Here is a 23314-nt window from a genome sequence, read left to right on the forward strand (position 1 = left end):
TGCCCAACTTGAGGAACTGGTCTACATAGACCATGAGGTGTGCAAGAAATATTTTTAAACATGGAGTTCCTGGATTAACACCAGCATTGATTTGGGATGAGGTCATATAATCAATTTGCAATTAATATTCTGCAATGTGTAGTTGAGTTGCAGTATTCTGTGATGTCTATTGTGATGGTACTTACGGATGGAATTCAACATTATTTTAGCACATGCTTACAAGTTGTATTTGTTTGATGCTATAAAATCAATATAAAGAGTTATAAAAAATAGTTTTTTAGCACAAATTCTTTACAAATTAGCTAAAGAACCATATGCATTACAGATAGCTCAAAAATCTCGCTAAGCAATGTAAAAAGGGCCATTATGTTCAAAAGTTAGATATTTACAATCTGCCTCTTCATTCTTTATTCTTTAGTGTAGAATCTAACTTGTCTTATATGTGAGCTTCTACTTGAAACTATCAGGGTGAAACAATTAATACTAATACAAATTTCACAACCACAGGCCAAATAGGAGAGCTAGACACATCTTACAAGTGATACCGTGACGCTATTGTTCAAATACATAGAGCTTACAAAATCAGTTAAAATAATTAACAGTTGATGAGCAAATATCTTACAGTGGAGAAAGGCTAGAGAATGGATTTGTAGAAATGGAGAAAAGAAGCTAAGGCTGGAGAAATCAAACACCAAAAAGAGTAAAAAGTTAAAGAAGAAGAGGAAGAATAATGCAATGAGAAAGAGCGGGCGAAGAGGAAGATGGTGTTGTAAGATTAGTCAGATATGATGAAGAGCGAAGAAGAGAAACCAGCAAGAGTGAGTGAGAGAGTAGACAGTATGACTGAGATCGGAGAAGGCATAACAGATGAGAAAGGGTGAGAGAGAAATCCAGCAGGTGAGGGGTGTAGCGTCGTCCCCAGCCCTGCAGCATAAAAATGAACACGCTACACGCGAAGTTCTGGACCAGATGTCTTCATTCCTTAGCATACTGTGGCACTCTACGCACCTCATTCATAACCACACCTGAACACCTCCCAGCAGATCATGTAATTCCTGTTTAGAGTCTGCCCAGTACTGGGAGGGTCCTGGTGCGTATAATATCAAAAACACTACATCTCCCCCTTTGTTCAATAAAAAGTACAGACAACATTAGCGTCATATTTCCTCAATGAGTCGCCGAGGCACTTGCACTGGTCTGGCAGATCGGGAGGTATTAGGTAGTTGAGATGCACCGGGGTCAGGAACCGATGAAATAGGCTCAGATTTTTGATCTGGACATTCAGGCAGCGTCGCCTTGCTTGTGATCTCAGGAGTTGAGGAACACTGAGGTAGGCGTTAAAAGTGTGACAAATCCTGTGTGATGGAGTTACCGGAAAACTGCACTGTCACTAAGTGGTCCGTTTTTCGCTTCTGTTTCTGTTTGACCAGTCCCCTTTACCAAAAACTTTCCTTGGTGTGTCGGCACTTGTGAAAAGCTGGCCTGGTATATGATGTCCCCTTATGTAAATGGGCACCTTGCACCAGTCCAGACCACCCTTATGATGTGCAGTTGGATTTTTAAAGATTAAGGGCCCTTCCAACTGGACCCTGAAAAAACCCAGTGGAAGACAGAAGGTTGGAGAGCCACCCCATCCATGGATACCCTAGTTCTAATATTACCTCCACTAGGGAAGCCGGGTACATACGTGTGAATTGGTGTCGGAAACCAAAGTTGAACCCAATGGAGGACTTCAGGAAAGTGCCGCTGTTGCAGAAGGAGAACATGTCCGGTGGAATCCGAAGGTGGATTCTAGATTAGAGGTACCTGCAAGCAAAGGGGACAGAGTCTATGTCACTCAGGAGTGACCAGGAGACTTGGCAGATGAATGCCCTCCGATGTCGGGTGTTGCAGGATGGGTGACAATGACCTTGACTCTGCAGCTGTGAGGACCAAGGGATGCTGATGAAGAACAGGAGCCATGTACGAGTTGTCCCACGAAGGATGTTGAGTGCTGAGGGGTCGGTGTCCGGTAGTAGCACCAACAAGCCTTTGCAAATGCAACCAATGTAAGAAGTGAAGAAGGAGCAACGTTGGGATCAGCAAGGTCCAGGGGACTCCCCACAAGCAGGGGAGTCAGGGCAGGCCCTGAGCAATCAGGGGAGCCCAAAAGAAACAAGTGTGACCCTCAACTGCACCTAAAGGCCGGAGGCACTGGAGTCGCAAGAGGACCTCAAGCAGCTCACCAAAAGATGCAGGCCACTATGTGGTGTGGCTGAAGATTCAGGTCACTGGAAGTGCACAAGGTTGGGGCTACCTGGAACCCAAATATCTTCTTGGAAGAAAGCCAACAAGCCTTTGCAACTGCAAGTTGATGCGGTGCCCAGGGGTTCGGTTATTGCAACTCCCACAAGGGATACTGGCCTCAAACTTGGTGAGAGGCCAGGCCTCTGGAGATGTGGAAAACCACCACATGCATTGCAGAACCTTACGGAGTCCAGAGGAGCTCAGGATCAGCAGACCGGCCGACTTAGTTGTGGCGCCTGCGAATGCAGAGGAGTGACTTCTTCACTCAAGGGAGATTCCTTCAAGTGTCTTTGATTATTCACAGGCCTTGGAAGGTTCCTGTATGATGCACAGGCACAGACGATGCAGCAGTCTGGAAGGGAGACAAAGTCAGGCCCAAACGAAGTCCAGCGCAGTCCGGAGTGTCCAGACGGTAGAAGAAGTGGTGTCTGATCTGAATCTTATCCCACAACGAATATAGGGACTTACACCCAGGTAAGCCCTTAACTACCCTAGGGAAAGGGTTGGGGAGATTCAGGGGACCCTCCCAGGGAAGGGTCTGGACAGAGGGGAGATTACCCCCATGTCCTTTGTCCAGTTTCACACTAGAGTGGGAGCCAACAGCTCCCAGGACTGGTTTGAACTGGACTATGCAGAGGACACCAAATGTGACCCTCATGCAGACTTAGTGGAGCTGGGAAGCGCACCCACCCAGTCCCAATACACTAAATCTTGTGACAGGATAGCTATTATACTACATTTCCCTGCTTGAACTTGGCTCAGCAGCAGGAGAGCAGAAATGTGTCTCTGGTCGGCATCAACCATTTAGTGTTCTCTGGGTCTAGAAGGTTGGCACCAGGAACACTGAGAGCCTAACAGAGGGCTCTTCTAGCGCTTGGAATCATAACCCCCACAACGTTTTCAGTGTGGGAGGATGCAGTGTATGCAGTGTGGGGGGTATGATTCAAACATGTTTGATACCAAACATGATAAGATTAGTTGCAGCCAGTTTCGAGATGGTCATAGGGTAATTACGCAATGCCCCTCTATATAGTATATGGCTGCTACACTGACAACCTGGGAGAATGGACTCTGTAGGCTGTAGGGGTGTCCTGCTCATGCAGCGGCACCTTCTCACTTAGAACAAGCACCCTGTCTTCAGGATTGCAAAGGCCTGCTAGAGGGGTGACTTATAGGTTTTAAGTGCAGTGACCCTAGATATAGGTCACCTATGTCTTTAGTAAGTGGTGCTAGCACCAACTTACACAGGCTGCAATGGCAGGCCTTTAGTCCCATTTTGAATGGTCTCCCATGGATGGCATAATGCATGCTTCAGTCCATGGGGGACCTCTGGGGTACCTATGCCCTGGGTACCTTAGTACCATATACTAGGGACTGATAAGGGTACCTTAATATCCAATCTGGAATGTACCTAAGTACTGATCAAAACCATTTAGGGAGAAGGTAGCTAGACTGGGGTCCTGATTAGCAGGATCCCAGTCAGACTAGTCAATTACAGCTTAGCACCAGGCACAAAGTGGGGGTAACCATAGAAGCAGATCCTACTTTCATACAACGCTGATCAGCCTATGTCTTCATTTTACACTTCTGAGAATTGCCTGTTACACAAGTCTTATTGGCATTCATCGATCGGTCCTGTGTCCATTCTGGTAGTTTGGTTCCGATGGCGCTCTCAAACAGGAAGGTGGCAGGACTCTCACCAGTTATAGAGTGACATATTGATCGTTAGACACAAAGGGCATGACACATGGCTTGGTTGAGATCAAATCCCTCCAACAATGCCTGCTGAATTACCCTCTTGAGGTTGCCCATAAATCGTTTAACAACACCGTTAGACTGGGGCCAGAGAGGTGTACTCTTTTGATGCTTGATATTGAGTCAAACAAGAAACTCCTTGAATTCTTTGCTATTGAAAGGTGGGCATTATCAAATTTCAGAGTAGTGGGGATGACCCACGCCTCAAAGATGAGCTTTGTCATGGGTTGTTGATAAGTTTTCCACCAAATGGAAAATGTGAATATTCATCAATTACTACCATGAGATGATGTCCATTTTCTAGAGGCCCAAAGAAATCAACTGGAACTTTCTCCCAGGCATGTGCAGGAAGGTGAGACATTGTCAGTGGATGCTGCGTCACCTTGGGGATAAACAGTTACAAAGGTAGCATGCTTCCAGCTCTTTCTCAACTTGTTTGTCTCTTAGGTCTTTTTTGGTGGCAACAATGCCATGATGTCCTTTATGGGCTAGCTCAGTGGTTCCCAAACTTTTTTGACCCGTGGCTCCCTTGATCTAATTGGCAGTTGGCCGTGGCTCCCCCCCATTTTTTTACTGGTGGACGGGTGGGTGGGGATGTAAGCCTGACCTCGGGAGTACTTCCTGTTGTTTTCCCTAAATTAATTGGGATGCAATGAAGGTATTTTATCATATTTGTAACAAAATAAAAAAATAACAGTTGTAAAAGGGGAAAAACAAATTTTTGCTTTATGTGCTGATACTTTTTCTCTCATCGAGAATGTAAATCCGTTGTGGACTTAGGCATGGGAGGATGTATTGAAGCCAGTGACCATACTGATGTTTCAGTAATATTTGAATGCCTTCCCCTTTCAAGGACCATCCGAGAGTTCTACTGGGTTTGGTCGAGAATAGTTTAGAAAAATGCCAATGGCCCTGTCTGTAAACGCATATTTGAAGATGTTTTTTAAACAAAATACACTTTCGTTTTATGTAATTGTAAATGCATATTCCCTATTGAATATATGGAATATGCATTTACAATGAAATTTAAAAAAAGTGTATTTTATTTACAAAAACATCTTCAAATGTGCGTTTACAGACAGGGCCATTGTCATTTTTGGAATCTATTCTAGACCAAACCCAGTAGAACTCTCGGTTAATCTGGAGTTAAATTCGACCAAGTTAAGACGGAGCCACTCGGTGTTATCATTGCATACTGGAGGAAAAATGCACCCAACAGGCAAACACGCATGCCGAAATTCATTTAATACACCCCTCACCCTGTCTGCCAGATCCCTGCCAACCCTCTCCCCCTGCCCCGGATGTCTCCCCCTTCTCTGTTTTATGCCTTGTGGCTGGCCCTGCGCTAGGAGTGCCCGTTCTGCCCATGCTTGCTCCCTTTCTGACCTCTCCTGCCCCCTCTACCCATGTCTGTCCCCTTCGTGTCTTGAGACTGTCACTTCTTCCCATGCCTGCTCCCTTCGTGTCCTCTGACTGTGTCTTCTATCCATGCTGCTCCCTTTGTGTCCTCAGACTACCCTTCTCTCCATGCCTGCTCCCTTGGCACACTTAGTCTGCTCCTAATGTCCATGCCTGCTTCCATCGTGCCCTCAGACTACCCTGCTGTCCGTGCCTGCCCCCATATCCTTGACTACCCCTTCTGTCCATACCTGCCCCTGTGCACTCTGACTGCCCCCTCTGTCCATGCCTCCTTTCTTCGTGCACTCAGTCTGCTTCTTGTGACAATGACTGCTCCATTTGTGCCCCCTGATTGACCGATCTGGCAATGCCTGCTTCCACTGTGCTTTCAGACTTCCCCTTCTGCCCATCCCAGCCCCCTTCGTGCTCTCAGTCTACTTCGTCTGTCCATGCCTTTCCTCCATGCCTTCTCCCTTCGTGCCCGAAGACTGCCCCTTTCCTCCATGCCTGCTCCCTTCGTGCCCTGAGACTGCCCCTTTCCTCCGTGCTTTCTCCCTTCGTGCCCTGAGTCTGCCCCTTTCCTCCATTCTCCCTTCGTGCCCTGAGACTGCCCCTTTCCTCCATTCTCCCTCTTGCCCTGAGACTGCCCATAGAGGATTAGTGTTGAATTAGTATAGTGAAACATGCAAGTACATTTTAAGTGGTGGATAGGTTAGTCAGTTATTTGGATTTGGAATGATAGCAGAAGGTTAGAGGAGGAAAGAGGTTTGTATTTATATAGCGCTTGTTACCCCTGATGGGGTGTTGACGCACGCTATTCAGGAAGCCCATAAAGGATTAGTGGTGAATTAATATGGTGCAATATGAAGTAATTTCAGTGGTGGATATTAGTCAGTTATTTGGAGTGAGAAGGATAGCGGAGGGATAAAAGGGGAAGAAAGGTTTGCATTGATATAGCACTTGTTAGCCCTGATGTATGATAAAGTAATTGCTTCAGCAGAGACTCGGGCCTGCCCTCACAGCTACTGTGGAACTCTGGCATCATCAATAAGTATTTATTTCACTAACTAGCAATACTACTTACCCCAAATGTAACATGTGTAAATGAACCCATCCGATCTCTGTACTGGGTCAAACAATACTCCCTCTCTAATCTTACCAATTGGTATAAACAGCCACCTGCGTTAAAATAGCACTTTAGCTCGGAGTAGGGTTTAAAAGTTTATCATCCATTCAACGATTAAAATACCCTTAAATATCAGCGGTAGGATTATGACGTCACGACAGAAGGCTGCAGTTGATTAAATGCTACAAATTGCTTTCTTATTCCTGCTAAAGCAGGGGGTCAGTTTTCAGCAGAAGCCGGTGACTCGAGAGTCAGCAAAAAAGTATTGCTTGCTACAGGATGGAGCTGGCAATAAATGATATAAGGAAGGCCAGGAGCCCACAGAGCTTGTTCGAACTCTAGGACTAGCCTCACAATCCTAGGGCCGATTAGCAAAAACCTTTTCCATGCTTAAATCGTGGGAAAGTGGAGTTCCCCACAAGGAAAATACATTCCATACTCGCAAAGTTAGGATGTGCATATTGTTGAGCAGGGCTGTCACATGCCAGAGCAGACGTTCCGGTACATTTTTCCACAAGGATAAGTGACAAGTTAGAGTTCCAATGGCTATGGTCCTTGTAAATAAAGATGCAGAAAGTATGGGATAAGGCATTAAAGATTATAATTTCTACAAATTTTGCGGTGGACAACTTCATGCAGAAAATAAAGCATTCCATGTCTTCTCTTTGTGCCCTTAGACTCGGACGCGCAACACCCATTGGACTCAATGGGCTTCAGCCCCCGACCCCAACCCCCCCCCCTCCGCCTCTCCGCCGTGTGTGGCAGCCCAGGATGAGACAGCATCCCGGGTGCACACAGGTCTTTAAAAGACCATTTGCATGTTAATGAGGCCTCGCTGTTGTTTCACCCCTTCTAGGAGTCCCTGCAGCTCCACTCTTCATGTTGCCCACATCGTGCCGCGGCGCCCCTGGCAACTCATAACAGCGCACCAGGGAGCCGCGGCGCACACTTTGGGAACCACGGGGCTAGCTCAATGACTTGCTGTCTCAGGCTCTCGGGTATGAAAATTCTTGAGCCTCTCAAGATAATATCCTCTTGGGTGATGAATAACTCATCCTGTAAATTTTAGAATTTATGATATTCAACATCATCCACAAAGGGTCGAATACTTTTCTTCCAAGATTGCGTTGTAATAAGGTCTTTGAGGGTGAGAATGTCTTTATCTGCATTGGTAGCAACAATAATCTGTTCAATGGATAGAGCTGCTGGTATGCTGGACTTTACAATGAAGTTGGGATACTCTTCAGCCACTTGGGTGTCAAACTGTGGCGATGTAGGGGCACTTATGAAAAGTAATCTGCAGGGTTTTAGACTTTCCCCAACTTGTGTCCAGTCACATAGTTGTACTCTTTAAGTCACAACTCCCACCTATTGATGTGAGGGGGCATCTTAGCTTTCGGGTTTCCAAAGATGGTGAGTAATGTCTGGTGGTTTGTGATGACAGTGAAACATTACTCATATAAACACACATGAAAATGTCCACAGGCCCACACTACTGCCAGACTCTCCTTCTCCGGCTGAGAGTAGGCACATTCTGTGTCAGACAGGTTTTTACTGGTATAGGCCACTATGTGTCTCTGGGCATTCGGATGAGCAACTACTTTGATCTCAGTATGTTACTTGGGTTCAAACAGGCCATTTCAGTTGTGTTCTTAATCACGATTTATTTATTTGAAACTTTGGTTGCATTCAGGAGACCACTGGAATAGACCATTTTGTTCGTTAAGTCTCTCATTGGGGTACTCACTGTAGCAAAGTTACGAATGTATCTTGAGCAATAACTGGCCATGCCTAACAAGGATTGCAGCATGGTTACATCTGGTGGGGGGAAAGTAGATAACAATACTTAAGGTTTTATCCGGGTCAGGAGTCATTCCCCCTTCAGAGAATATGTGCCCAAAGAACCTACATTTGATTTTATGAAACTCACACTTTGCTGCATTCTGTGTGAGGCCTGCAACAACAAGTAACTGGCACACTTGTGTCAGAGCCTTGTCATGCTCCTTTTGCGTTCCAATATGTCATCACTTTAATTGAAAGCATGTGTTGTTATTATTATTATTATTGAAGCTTAGAGCGTAAGGCCACCTCCAACGGAGGTGTCCCGGCGCTAGCAGCGTGTCCCACCTGTGGGGAATGAGCCGGACTAGACAGTGAGCTCTAGGGCAGGCCAAACATCCATGTTTTTAAAGCTTTGCTGAACATGGTTTCTGAATTAGTCTTCCTCAGGTGGTCAGGCATAAAATTCCATAGTGTGGCGGTTTTTTACTGAGAAAGCACGGCCACCGATCCTGGCCTTTGCAAAGCTAGGGATCACCAGTAAATTCTGGTATTTAGATCTAAGTACTCTGGCCTGGCTGTATTTCTGAAGTCTCCGCTTTAGGTATTGGGGGCCAATATCTCTGAATGTTCTGTACACCTATTCTTCTTTTTACAGGAAGCCAGTGTAAGCTGCGCAAGTGGGAAGTAATATGAATTCACAGTGGCACATTCCTAATTAGCCTAGCTGCAGCGTTTTGAATAGTCTGTAATCTTCTGAGCAAATACTCAGGAAGACCAAGGTAGAGGCTATTAGCATAGTCAAGTTGAGAGGTGACTAAAGCATGCACTACTGACTTCCTACAGTCCATAGGGAGAAAATGAAGAAATCTCTGCAGAGCCTTCAGTTTCAAGAAACACAGTGAGGAAACATGAGCAATTTGCGTATTGCCAGTGAGTTGAGAGTCAAACTTAAACCTTAGGTTACTGGCAGAGGCAACTGGCAGCGGAAGCGGATGGAGCTCAGCCGGCCACCAAAGTGCCAATCTAGGGGGAGTGGATTGATTAAAAAACAGAACCTCCGTTTGTCAGGGTTTAATTTTAAGCAGCTATCCGACATACACGATGAGATATTTAAGAGACACAGCTTAAAATTGGCGAAAGCTGTCTCGTTGTGTTCTTTAAAAGAGAACACCAGTTGTGTATCATCAGCTTACGAGACAACTTTCACCCCACATTGCTCAACAATTGCTGCAAGGGGAGTAAGATAGACATTAAAAAGCGTTGGGCTCAGAGCCGAGCCCTGAGGGGCACCACACATAAGTGGGCTGGAACTGGAGACATGGGGGTGGAGAAACACTTGTTGAGAGCGACCCTCAAGAAATGAACGGAACCATGCTAGTACCGTTCCCATCATTCCTAAATGGTTGAGTCTGTGTAGGAGAATCCTATATGACACCGTATCAAAGGCTGCGGACAGGTCCAGCAGCACCAACATCACGCAGCTACCCTGATCTACGATTTCACGAATTGACTCAGCCACTTCAAGCAGAGCTGTCTCCGTGCTGTAACCTGACCTAAATCCATACTGGGAGTTGTGCAGATGGTTATTCGACTCCAAGAAGTCTGAAAGTTGTCTCTGTACTTCTTTTTCCAGAATTTTGGCCGGGACTGGGAGAAGACATATTGGGCTACATTTTTTTAGGTCTGCTGGGTCTGTGTCCTCTTTCTTGAGGATTGGCTGGACATATGCTTTTTTCCAGCTAGTTGAATAAACCCCAGTTTCTAATGAAGAGTTCCGGATGAGGTTCAGTGTCAAGTTAAGCCAGGGGGCTAATAACTCAAATAATCTAGCCGGGCAGGGGTCCAACGGGGAACCTGATTTTATTTTGTTTAGTTCCACCAGTGACGCTTCTGGACAGAAAGGGTGGAAATCCGACCATGTGCTCAGATAGTATGGGTTATGGGTTATCAAATCAGATAATCCCAGAAATGAAAAGGAGGAATACATAGCTAAAATGTTATTCTGGAAAAATTTAGCTAGATCTTCACAGAGAGCCATTGATGGGTGGAATGTACTCTTCAGGGCTTGTGGTTTCATAAAACCTTGGACTATCTTAAAAACGTATTTTGCGGAATTGTCAGAGGACTTAATCTGCTTTGCGATGTAGTCCCTAATGGACTTCCGTTTTAGGCTATGAAATTTCCTCAGTGCTGCTTTATATTCGCACTAGGCCAAAGGTTCATAGTTCTTCCACCAGGCACGCTCCAGCCTCTTACATAGGCTTTTCTCCGTGCGAAGCTCCAGGGTAAACCAGGGGGCCGAAGGTTTATTCCTGGCCAATTTCATAGTTTTAATTGGAGCTATTTAGTCAAGGGCTGATTCAACCCAGCCATTGAAGATAAAAGCATCATGGCTCAAATCACCTGTAAGCTTAGGGGGATATTTTGCAGCTCACAGCCCATAGATTCAGATAAAATCTTCCTCCAATATCTCCTGTCCTCGAATGTTGATCTAACCTAAGTACTGCAGGGAATCCACGTTAAATTAAAAGGTAACGGCCATCAGCCAGTGATCCGACCAGGTCACAGATAAAGGATCCTCTATCTGTACTGTATGTTACAGGATGAATTACTTGGCGAATAACATCCTGAAATATCTAAGTAGTTGAAGATACTCCAAAAACCACCCTGTATTTGAACAAACCAACATGATTCAAAAAAGTAGTAGTGTACCTACAATACTCTCCCAGCTTGAGTTGATGGTATGCTTTGTTCAGGTCAAGACAGGAGAATACTTTGGCTCCGTTCAGCTGCATGATCATGTCCGCTATGTGGGATCAGGATGTCTTTCTCAATTGCTATGTTGGCCTGGCGCATATCAACACAGATGCACACTGCACCTCCACTGTCCTTTTTTGGCACCACAACTATGGGCGAAACCCACGCATAGGACTGGTGGAACATTCAATAATGTAACGCTTCAATAGTGTTTCTAGTTCTTTCTAAACGGATTTGTGTAGGTGAAAAAGCGATTCTGCTGTGCAGTTGGGCAACAGAGCGATAGTCCTCATTGATATGAAGTTGCATATTCATTTTCTTAAGTCTTTCTGGGCCATTAAACAACGACCGGAACTGACTCACAATTTCAAACTGAGCACAGACGTTGTAGTTGAGAGATATCAGTCCCATATTAGCAGCAGTGGCGAAGCTAAGTAGGCATGCACTAGATGAGGTTCCCTGTAGGACAGGAATTGGGGCTTGCACTGATGTCGCTTTATGTCGCATGGTTGCTGTAAATGATCCTTGAATCTGTAATGTTTTAGAACCAGCCCACGTGTATACCTTTGTGTTTGATGTTGTAAGTCGTGGTACAGAAGATAGGCTGTTGGACTTTTCTACTTGCATTATATTATTCGACACATCACTGTCTATTATGAAGTTTATTGGGCAGCCGGTCACCTTCAATGTAAAGTTAGGACAGTGTCCAAATTAACTTTGTTGCTTCGTTTGGTGATTCTTCTTTGACTTTGCAAGCAGTTAATCCTACATGTGCATAACATTCTTTAGTTGATATCATTAATGCACATCCGTCTTGTTCGCTAGCATTTGATAATGACAATGAAGAGCCTTTAAATTATGAACTTGACGATGATCAACTGTGCTTGGTTTCTACTTGTCATAACTGATGTTGCCTTTTGGCCTTGTGGGCATAGTGAAAATGCTTCTGTAACCTTCTGGTATCCATTTTCTCTTCTGGCTGTGAAGTACTTGGTTTCTCTTTTTCTTTGCAGACCATTATTAAGTGGTTTTCTTCCCCGCAGCCTTCGCATATCTGTCCTATGGCTGGATACATACCTTCATGGGGGTAATGAAATTCCACATCGGCAGCATAACTTTTCCTTCTTCAGAGACGTTGACTTGTGTGCATCTATATTGTGCTTATGCTTACTTTTCAACACTGATTCATTATGCGGTGTTCCTGCTTCCATATAAGCCGCTTCTTGATCTGCTGGTTCTTCTGCCCTTGCAGCCATTAGCATTTCCTCCAGACTGAGTATCTCTCTCAACATGCGTCTCTTGAAGGAATCCGAAAGACAGCCATCAATGACTCTGAGGCGCATGGCTTCTTTATCATAAAAATCACAGAACTTACAGTGTTTGAGAAGTGCATCAACTCACTCAACAAACTCATCCATCTTTTCACCAGCCTGTTGTCGTGCTTGGTTTAAGAGGTACCTTTCATAGTCGAAATTCAGCATCGGATTGATCTTGTCTTCCAATGCTTCTTTCAGAACAATATTGCATCAGTTTGTCAGACTTACTTTAGCACTTATTTTACTCCATCACTGACAAGGGTTGTCAAATACTTAATGATTTTCTTATCATCATCTTCTTCTAGCACAACTGTGAAATCATCTAACGTTCCGATCCATGTAGTCCACCTGGTACCAATGTTCTGTTTCTTTGCTGTGTCAAACGGTGGTGGTGGCTTCAGGAATGTAGCCATGTTATATTCTGTGCTCTATTCTACTGCCAAAGGGAGTATGTGTTGTTCAGGCAGCACAGGATGACAGCTGCAACTGCTGTACGTATCGACCTTGCGTCTGAGCCTGGGTCGTCACGTCCTTTTCGAGGTCATGCAGCACTTTAATCGCCTGTGCCGGTAAGTACGTTTGTGTTTTTGTACTTGGTCGTTACTGCCTTTCATGTTTTCCTCATATGGATGATGGCTCGGTGTTATGGTGTGGCGCAGTCTCTCGTCTTTCAGCCTTACCAAATGGTTCTGGAAGGCTTTTCGAATGTGCTCCTCTGCAGGGCCTTAAACTTCTTCGATGGCAGTGTATCGACTGGAGCGGGGCTTTGACTCCACATATGCCAACCACAGACTACTTTACATCAATTTAGGGCGCACATAGAACACATGGGCAGTTTGCTGTACCTTTGCAATTTCTCAGGGAGAATATCCTTGTTTCTTAAGGGCACATATCCCCTAATTGTCGCCAGTTGTAGCATCTTTCCCAGCCCGGGAGCATGCAAATTAACACGCCACAAATGGAGCTGTGCAACAGACGTCTTTATTCCTCAGCATACGATCACACATTGAACGCATTACATAATAACTTTCATAACCACACCTAAACATTTCCTACCAGAATATGTACTTCCTGTTTAGGGTCTGCCCAGAACCCCGAGGTTCTTGGCGCGCATAATATCAAAGACACAACAAGGGGTAAAGAGGAAGATCGGATAGAAGAGGGAACTACAGAAGTGCGATACAGAGAAGATGCAGTGAGGGGAAGAAGAGCCTAAGAGGCTCAGGGGAGAGATTCCATGGAGAGAAACAGGTGCAAGAAAAGAAGAGAAACACAGATGACAGGAGAGAAGCCAAAATTAAATAGTGAGAGAAACCAGAGAAGAAGATCCAGAGTGAAGCCAGCGTGGGGATAAAAACCAGTGAAGATGGGCAGAGATGCCTGTGAGCGAGAGAAAGAAAGGATTGAAAGCAGATGACCAATCCGGAGTGAAATCAAACAGAACAGCCAGAAAGATGAGATGTCAGAGGGAATGGGGAACCCAGAGAGGCAGCGGGGTAGAGATGTGGAAGAGACTGGGCAGGGGCAAAGTAAAAGGCAATGTGGATTGCAATGGAAACAGCTATCAGATAAGGCAGCCAATAAGTGGACAACATGGAAGGAAGGGAAAGCAGTGCTAAGCCGCTGCCTTCGGTCTAGTTTTTTTGTGGCATACAGACTGTAATAGCAAAGGAGAGACTCTTGCACGAGCTACATACAGACTGCAAAAAGCAGGAAGAGACTGCTGGGGAATGAGGAGACTGAAATTAGTAGAGACAGAGTTAAATAGTGCAGTTGCCTTCGTTCTGTGACTAAAAAAGGAAGGATTACTCCAATTTCAGAATTACACATTTAGAATAAAGATGACAGCAAATTACATGACATGACATTTGATATGATGATGGCATCATAGGAAATACAATACAGTGCATCGGGCACTGGAAGTGCAAAGGTCCAGACTGTGCAAGCCTACCAACCTTTAAAAATATTCCTCAGCATTATTCTGAGTGTGCACCACTTGCACGCTGGATACCCCACATCTCCCTGTGTTCATTGTTCTCGACTATGTGCAGAACATTCCACCTGCATGTACCACTCTCCACCTAATGTGTGTTCTATTCATAATCTGTTCCATGTACACATGTGCATCAGTTTCCCAATGTCCGAGCCATTTCTCTAGTGTGCATCTTCCCTGTGTGCATTACACGCCCACTTGGTGTCCCTGTGCCCTTCATTGTAAATCAGTACAGGGTACTGTTGTATGTTTTACACACTGCTATAAAATATGGAATGAAAAGGTGAGTTTCTGAGCCCTGAATCGAGTTTCTTTTTGGAAGTCTCTCTAGAAAGGGTCCCTAGGTTGAGTTATGGGAAAGAGTTTGTGCTAAACTCTACCAGTTGTTCTGACTCATGGAAGCATGTATATCCCTTGGCGTGGTAGGAGTATGAATGCATTCTTTAATCTGAGGGCAAAATGTGTAGATTTTTTGTTCATCAATCGTTATATCTCTCCTTGTATATAATCCAATTTTGCACCAATCTGCACTTGTGTGAACACAGCCCATGCACCATTCTCCAGGGTGTTATGTTATCCTGCTTATTTTTTTCCCCATGTGCTCTATTCTCACTGAAGTCATTAGTCTCCCCTGTGCAGCATTCACACCCTTTAATAACCACTTCCCCATCCTCCTCCCCTACAATCACCATTCTATGCATTATTCTCCTACGTTCAATGCTTTTGTTATGTATGGCTCTCATAGAGATCCTCTCGTTTATTTCAGTTTCTGAATGTCATAACCCACTGCTATGATGTAGCAACAGTTGATAACCAAATTGGTTACCCACTGTTGTGATGTCAAGGCCTGCCAGGCCAGGCTGACAGGCCTCCCTAAGAGCCTGTCATCGCAGCGTAGCTTGTCTGCTTTGACTGAAAGCAGAAAGCACAGCTGCAGGATAGGGAAGGAAGGGAGGGAAGGTGGTCGGGTACCTTTCTTTTTTTAACCTTTGGGGCAGGGATACATAACAGAGACATTTTATATATGGTCCCCCAATACTCCACTGCTACTGTGTAGCAGTTGAAAGCAGAGGTAGATGATTTTGAGGTCCATACTTAACATAAAATTATAGATGGGTAAAAAGTGAATTACAAGGAGGTTTTTCACCTCTGGGTTCTGAGTGACATTATAGACAGACAACTCGAGCTTCGTTCTTGTTGTTTATTTGATGTCACTCAGAACCCCTATGTAAAAAAATCCTATAATTTACTGTTAAACATCTATAGTTCTATATGTTTTGTATGGTTCTCAGAGACAGCCTCTATCGTTTATACGACGTAGCAACAGTTGATAACAAAACTCAATACTCAATGTTGCTACATCATAAAGGCCTTCCAGCCCAATCTGACAGGGCTCTCCAAGCGCTTTTCAGCGCAGCTTCCGAATGCAGAAAGCACAACTGCATGAGGGAGAAGGAAAGCAGGGAAGGTGGTGGGGCTGGTTAAGGATGGCAGGTAAGGCTTTTATTTTTCACATTTGGGTCAAGCAAGGTGGGCCGTGTTATGTATGACTCCCTAATTACTTCTTGGCCGCTGTGTAGCAGAGGCAGATGATTTTTGGGGCCATACATAACATACAATTATTGATGGGTAAAAAAAGTGAATTAAAGAGATGTTTTTTACCTCAAGGACCTGAGTGACATCATGGACAACTCGAGCTTTGCTTTCGTTGTCTTTTTGATGTCAATCAGAACCCCTTGGTGAAAAAACATCCCCGTTATTCACTGTTAACCATCTATAATTCTATATGTTTACACTATTCTAACCAGCATGTGCCAATATGCCCCTGTAATCCCTGCTCTTTCATGTTTCTTCTTTCTGCAATCCGTATTCGCTTTGTGATCTAGTTTTGCACTGCAGCCACCATTTCTTTCCTGTGTGTGATAACCTCCCCATAACAGTATTTTTCCCCTGTAATGTGTGCACAGTTTTCCCCTCTAATCAACTCTTTCCTGGGCTCACCACTCTAGCCCCACTTGTGCCTTTATACTGTTTTCCTGTTGTCTTTATTGTTTCAACCCTTCCCCGGTTTGCCCCATTCTGCCGCTATGTGAAAACCCCCCTCTATGCGCCCCAGATGAGGAGAGAGGCTCAGTGCTGAAGTGTACAGAGATGTGTGCTGAGCACGGTCATATTTAAATGCAACTTTGTGAGTAAATGTGATAGGTCAATGGGTGAAAAAAATTTACACAAATGCACAACTTATTTAATTATTATTTTGTTTTCATCCTATCAAAAGATCACACTAAATGATGCAAATAATATTCAAGTACAATATAAAGGAATTTTTACTCGCAGCATTGAGGCTTATTCCTGGGAATGTGCAGCCCCACCCGGTGGGAGAGTGTATTCAGGGTGAAAGCATAGCCAGACAGGCTAATAATGCTTAATGTGGAACAGCACAGTTTCCAGCAGTGGCATCTTCTTTCCACAGGAATTATCTGCCTGCTCCCTGACTCAGGGAGTCATATACTGGCTGAGCCAGGCCTAGGAGGAGGAATAATTAATACTCATAATGTTGTTTTCACCGATAGAGTCCGTCTCTCTAAAAAATTATTTATTGGTGCACTCTGTGAAGGCACCAAGAGGACGTGTGTTGCTGTGCAGTGCTTGAATGAAATGTACGTAGTTGATATATGTACACCTGAATATACAGATGAACGTTTGTATGTCAAAACAACTTAACCACGACATTCTACAAGCTGTAGACAAGGGCACCAGGGAGGCGAGGATGAAATTTTGCCTTTTCAAAGTCCTGCAGGACTGGTACTGGACCCCCATTGAAATTCCACAGATCGGGTCTTCTAGGTCACGCCAAATGCTGGAGATGTACGAATACCCGCTGCGATACGACGCATGTCATATGTGAATGCCCCTCAGTACAGCCCTTTTGGGAGTATGCGGGGCAGATCTTGAGCGCCTCCATGCCTCTTCACTTGCCGCTTCTCCCCCCACCTCCCAGAGATCCTTCTTCATGATCTGTAGAAATCGCCAGAATTGAGACCTCAACGCCGCCTTTTCCATACGGCAATGACTAGGGCCAAACTCTGCATATTGCGACAATTGAGGGCTCTGGCTCCACCGACACAGGAGTCATGGCTGGTAGCCATGATTCAAACCACATCCTACGAACGGGTCATCTACAACCTGCAGGACCACCCTGACCTATTCCTAGAGACCTGGACTCCCTTTTTGTGCACAGATGTGTCCGAGGATGACCCCCAACACCATGCAGAGCATGCAGAGCCTCCTCCCGCCTCAGGGCCTGCACTACAGTTGCCTCCTATCGCCACCATCCACCAGGTAACACCTCAGCCAACTAACCATTTACCTCACTGCAGCCCCACTACCTCTTTTGACCCCCCACACAAAACCCAACCATACCACCATAACATCTTTGCACAACTGTGGAACCATGGTCTCCACTTCTGCATTTTCTCCAATTCACAGCCCTCACTCTTCATGAATACCGACTCTGCAACTCCTTTATGTGGACCCACCTCTCTTCTCCACAGTAACTGGTAGCACCAAGAGACATGACAATCTCAGGCACTACTCGTACCCCTCCACCTACTTATTTTCTCTCCCCTCTCTCTTTCCTACTCCCACCCCTTACCCTCCTCTGTCCCCCTCCAACCCCCATCCCCCACTGACCCCCCCATCCCCTCCCCCCTCTCCCTGGTACACCAACAAGATCTCGCGGGCCTTTGCCTCCCCCCCACTCACAGCCCCTCTACTTTGAATGTAGAGGGACTCCAAATATTGAGGATGTTGGCTGAGGTTGGAGAGATCACGATGGCAATACGGGGGACGCGCACATTTATAGATAATAGGGGAACAGTGGCAGAGTCAGGGGGCACACTCTCCCCCATCCTCTTTTGACAACCCTTCTCCCTGGTGGGTGAAATTCGACTCAACCGATTCCCACGGCATATAGGATTTCCTGCGACAGAGACATCTCAGATCTGTTTATAGAAGCGCCTATAATAATAGCAAGATTCCATACCCAGCCAAGCTCCCCCCTACCACACTCAGCCCCTCTGGGAGGTCTTCCCCTCTCTCCTTGGATCCTTACAAGACCCAGATAAGGTGCCTATGGCCTAGATAGGACTCATGCCCATAACCTGACTGATTGTTTATGCCAGGACCATAAAGGCTCCAAGAAACACTCAACGACATTGACACGCGACCCTATGCCTTCATAGACCAACCCCACAGCTGAAGGATCTATAAAGCGCAGCATAGAAGGGACACAGAGCTCCCTTGGCATAACCCCTGGGTGCACTAATGCCTCTCCCCACCTTTCTCATCCCTCCTCCTCCCCCCATACTAGGTTAGCTCTGCGTGTTGCTCATATGAGTTAGTCACCGAACATCTGCTGCTTCTCCTCACTAATGCAGATTGGAAATAATGTACTGTTGGCTCAAACCGATTATTACTATGTATGTATACACCTCTTCGGCGCACAAGATGTGAAAACTTGATTAATAAAGATTTACGACACAAAAAAACAACACCTTCACCACCTGAACAGTAAATGTGTGATGGGCTGAAATGAAAAGCGCCTCTCACATGTGCAAAAAAATCATGGGCTAAATCTGCACATACCCCCCATCCCTATATTGCTGACATGCACCCATTGAAATGTCAGCATACAGGCCTCAGAAATAACAAGAATTTGCAATGCAATAGGTCTCGCATTTGCGCGAGTTTGAGCTATTGGGATTGTAAATAACAATGCCTTTTATTTATGTTTTGGGTATTAATACATAAATAAAATGCATTGTCATTTACAATACTAATAGCTTAAACTCTCGCAAATGCAAGACCTATTGCATTGCAATAAAGGGCCTTCTCGACCGCTTGTTAGATAGTAAATATTGGAGCAAGAGACCAGCCTCCGACGTCTTCAACGTAGTCATAAATAGTGCAGTGAAGATGTGTAAGTGTTGTAAATTACACAGACACAAAGTGTGAAGTGAGAGTTGCATATGTTCTGAGCTATAAACTGTAACAAAGCGCTCCAACACCTTTTGCTCTGTGATTACACTGTCGCGGCTCAGGAGGAAGGGGTGGGGGCTATTTCCTGCCCTCTCCGTGATTTGAGTGTGCAGTGTGGCACAGCGTAATATCACTGCTATCTTTGGCCTAATAAAAAGCTCTCCAGCTGTAGTAGGGAACTGGCTTCACCTCATGGTGCAGGGCTGGCTGTGCTTTATGGCAGGCAAGGTGGGGGGGGAGGGATTGTCTTGGCTGCAGCTCTGGCCTCGTACAGTGCCCCTGATATTACTAGTGAGCGAGAGACACTGAGGTTGTGGTATTGGTTATGGTGGTATTGGTATTGGTGATGGCCGTATTGGTGGTGGTACTGGTGGTGGTATTGCTGGTGGTGGTATTGGTGGTGGTGGTATTGGTGATGGTGGGATTGGTGGTGGTAGTGATATTGGTGGTGGCAATATTGGTGGTGGTGGTATTGGTATTGGTGGTTGCGGTACTAGTATTAGTGGTGGTATTGGTAGTGGCGGTATTTCTATTGCTGGTGGTATTGGTATTAGTGGTGGTGGTATTGGTGGTGGTGGTATTGGTGGTGGCGGTGGTGGTGGTATTGGTATTGGTGGTACTGGTATTGGTGGTGGTACTGGTGGTTGTGGTATTGGTGATGGTGGTATTATTGGTGGTGGTGGTATTGGTGGTGGTGGTATTGGTAGTGGTATTGATATTGGTGGTGGTGGTATTGGTGATGGTGGTGGTAGCATTGGGTCTGGCGGTGATATTGGTGGTGGTGGTGATATTGATGGTGGTGGTATTGGTGGTGGTGGTATATGTGGTGGTATTGGTGGTGGTGGTAATGGTGGTGGCACCTTGTGATGGTGATATTAGTGGTGGTGGTATTGGTGGTGGTATTAGTATTGATGGTGGTATTGGTATTGGTGGTGGTGTTACTGGATTGGTGGTGGTGGTATTGGTATTGTTGGTGGCGGTATTGGTGGTGGTGGTATTGGTATTACTGGTATTGATGGTACTGGTATTGGTGGTGGTGGTATTGGTGGTGGTATTGGTGGTGATGGTGATATTGGTGGTGGGGTATTGGTGGTGGTGGTATTATTGGTGGTGGCAGTATTGATGGTGGTATTGGTATTGGTGGTGGTACTGGTACTAGCGGTAGTAGTAGTATTGGTGGTGGTATTGGTGGTGGTAGTGGTGGTGGTTGTGGTGGTGATATTGATGGTGGTCGTTGTATTGGTGGTGGTGGCATTGGTGGTGGTGGTATTAATGGTGGTGGTGGTAGTGGTGGTATTGGTGGTAGTGGTATTGAGTGGTGGTGGTATTGGTGGTGGTGTGTTGGAGGTGGTTGTATTGGTGGTGGTGGAATTGGTGGTGATATTGGTGGTGGTGATATTGCTATTGTGGGTGGTGGTGTTATTGGTGGTGGTATTAGTGGTGATGGTATTTGTGATGTGGTATTGGTGGGGGTGGTGGTATTGGTGGTGGTGGTGGTATTGGTAGTGGTGGTATTGGGGGTAGTGATATTGGTGGTGGTGGTATTGATGGTGGTGGTATTAGTGGTGGTGGTATTAGTATTGGCAGTGGTATTGGATTGGTGGTGGTGGTGGTATTGATGGTGGAGGTGGTAGTATTGATGGTGGTGGTGGTATTGATGGTGGAGGTGGTGGTATTGATGGTGGTGGTATTAGTGGTTGTATTGATGGTGGTATTGGTGGTGGTGGTATTGGTGGTGGTGGTGCTTGTGGTATTGAGAGGTATTGGAGATGGTGGCATTGGTGGTGATGGGATTAGTTGTGGTGGGATTGATGGTGGGATTGATGGTGGGATTGAGTGGTGGTGGTATTGGTGGTGGGATTGAGTTGTGGTGGTATTGCTGGTGAAATTAGTGGTGGTATTGGTGGTAGTGATATTGGTGGGTATTGGTGCTGGTGGTATTTGTGGTGATGTTATTGGTGGTGGTGGTATTGGTGGTGGTAGTATTAGTGGTGGTGGTATTGGTGGTTTTGGTGATGATGGTTTTGGTGATGGTGGTATTAGTGGTGGTGGTGGGGTTGGTGGTGGGGTGGTATTGGGGGTATTATTATTGGTGGTATTGGTGATGGTGGTAGTGGTGGTAGTGGTGGTATTGGTGGTGGTGGTGGTAGTATTGGGGTGTTGATGGTGGTGGTGTTGGTGGTGGCATTGGTGGTGATATTGGTGGTGGTAGTATTGGTGGTAGTAGTGGTGGTGGTGGTGGTGGTATTGGTAGTGGTGGTATTGTTGGTGGTGGTGGTATTGGTGGTGGCGGTGGTGGTATTAGTGGTGGGGTGGTATTGGGGGTAGTGTTATTGGTGGTATTGGTGATGGTGGTAGTGGTGGTGGTGGTATTGGTGGTGGTGGTAGTGGTATTGGTGTTAGTATTGGGGGTGTTGATGGTGATGGTGTTGGTGGTGGTATTGGTGGTGGTGGCATTGGTGGTGATATTGGTGGTAGTGGTAGTGGTGGTGGTATTGGTAGTGGTGGTATTGGTGGTGGTGGTGGTATTGGTGGAGTTGGTGTGTTGGTAGTGTAGGTATTGGTGGTGGTATTAATGGTGTTGGTGTTATTGGTGGTGGTGGGATTTGTGGTGGTGGTATTGGTGGTGGTGGTATTGTGGTGATGATGGTATTGGTGGTGGTGGTAGTGGTATTATTTGTAGTATTGGCGGTGTTGGTATTGGTGGTGGTATTGATGGTGGGAATGGTGGTAGTGGTATTGGAGGTGGTATTGGTAGTAGTGAAGGTGGTGGTATTGATGGTGGTGGTGGTATTGGTGGTGGTGGTAGTGGTGGTATTGGTGTAGGTGATATTGGTGGTGGTGGTGGTGGTGGTATTGGTGGTGGTATTAGTGGTGATATTAGTGGTGGTATTGGTGGTGGTGGTATTGGTGGTGTTTGTATTGGTGGTGGTGGTATTGGTGGAGGTATTGTTAGTTGAGGTATTATTGGTGGTGGTGGTATTGAGGGTGGGATTAATGGTGGTGGTGGTATTTCGGGTGATATTGGTGGTGGCATTGGTGGTGCGGGTAGTGGTGGTATTAGGGATGGTGGTATTGGTTGTGGTAGTATTGGTGGTGGTAGTCATGCTGGTAGTGGTATTGGCGGTGGTGGTAGTGGGGGTGGAGCCGGTGGTATTGATGGTGGTGGTAGTATTGGTGGTGCTGATGGTGGTGGGGGTGGTATTGGTGGTGGTTGTATTGGATTGGTGGTGGTGGTAGTGGTGGTGGTGGTGGTGGTATTAGTGGTGGGGTGGTATTGGGGGTAGTGTTATTGGTGGTATTGGTGATGGTGGTAGTGGTGGTGGTGGTATTGGTGGTGGTGGTAGTGGTATTGGTGGTAGTATTGGGGGTGTTGATGGTGATGGTGTCGGTGGTGGTATTGGTGGTGGTGGCATTGGTGGTGATATTGGTGGTAGTAGTAGTGGTGGTGGTATTGGTAGTGGTGGTATTGGTGGTGGTGGTGGTATTGGTGGTGGTGGTAGTGGTATTGAGTGGTGGTGGTAGTGGTATTGAGTGGTGGTGGTGGTATTGGTGGAGTTGGTGTGTTTGTAGTGTAGGTATTGGTGGTGGTATTAGTGGTGTTGGTGTTATTGGTGGTGGTGGGATTTGTGGTGGTGGTATTGGTGGTGGTTGTATTGTGGTGATGATGGTATTGGTGGTGGTGGTAGTGGTATTATTTGTAGTATTGGCGGTGTTGGTATTGGTGGTGGTATTGATGGTGGGAATGGTGGTAGTGGTATTGGAGGTGGTATTGGTAGTAGTGAAGGTGGTGGTATTGATGGTGGTGGTGGTATTGGTGGTGGTGGTAGTGGTGGTATTGGTGTAGGTGATATTGGTGGT

Source organism: Lissotriton helveticus, chromosome 5_1 (genome assembly GCF_964261635.1).
Source record: "Lissotriton helveticus chromosome 5_1, aLisHel1.1, whole genome shotgun sequence".
Classification (NCBI taxonomy): domain Eukaryota; kingdom Metazoa; phylum Chordata; class Amphibia; order Caudata; family Salamandridae; genus Lissotriton; species Lissotriton helveticus.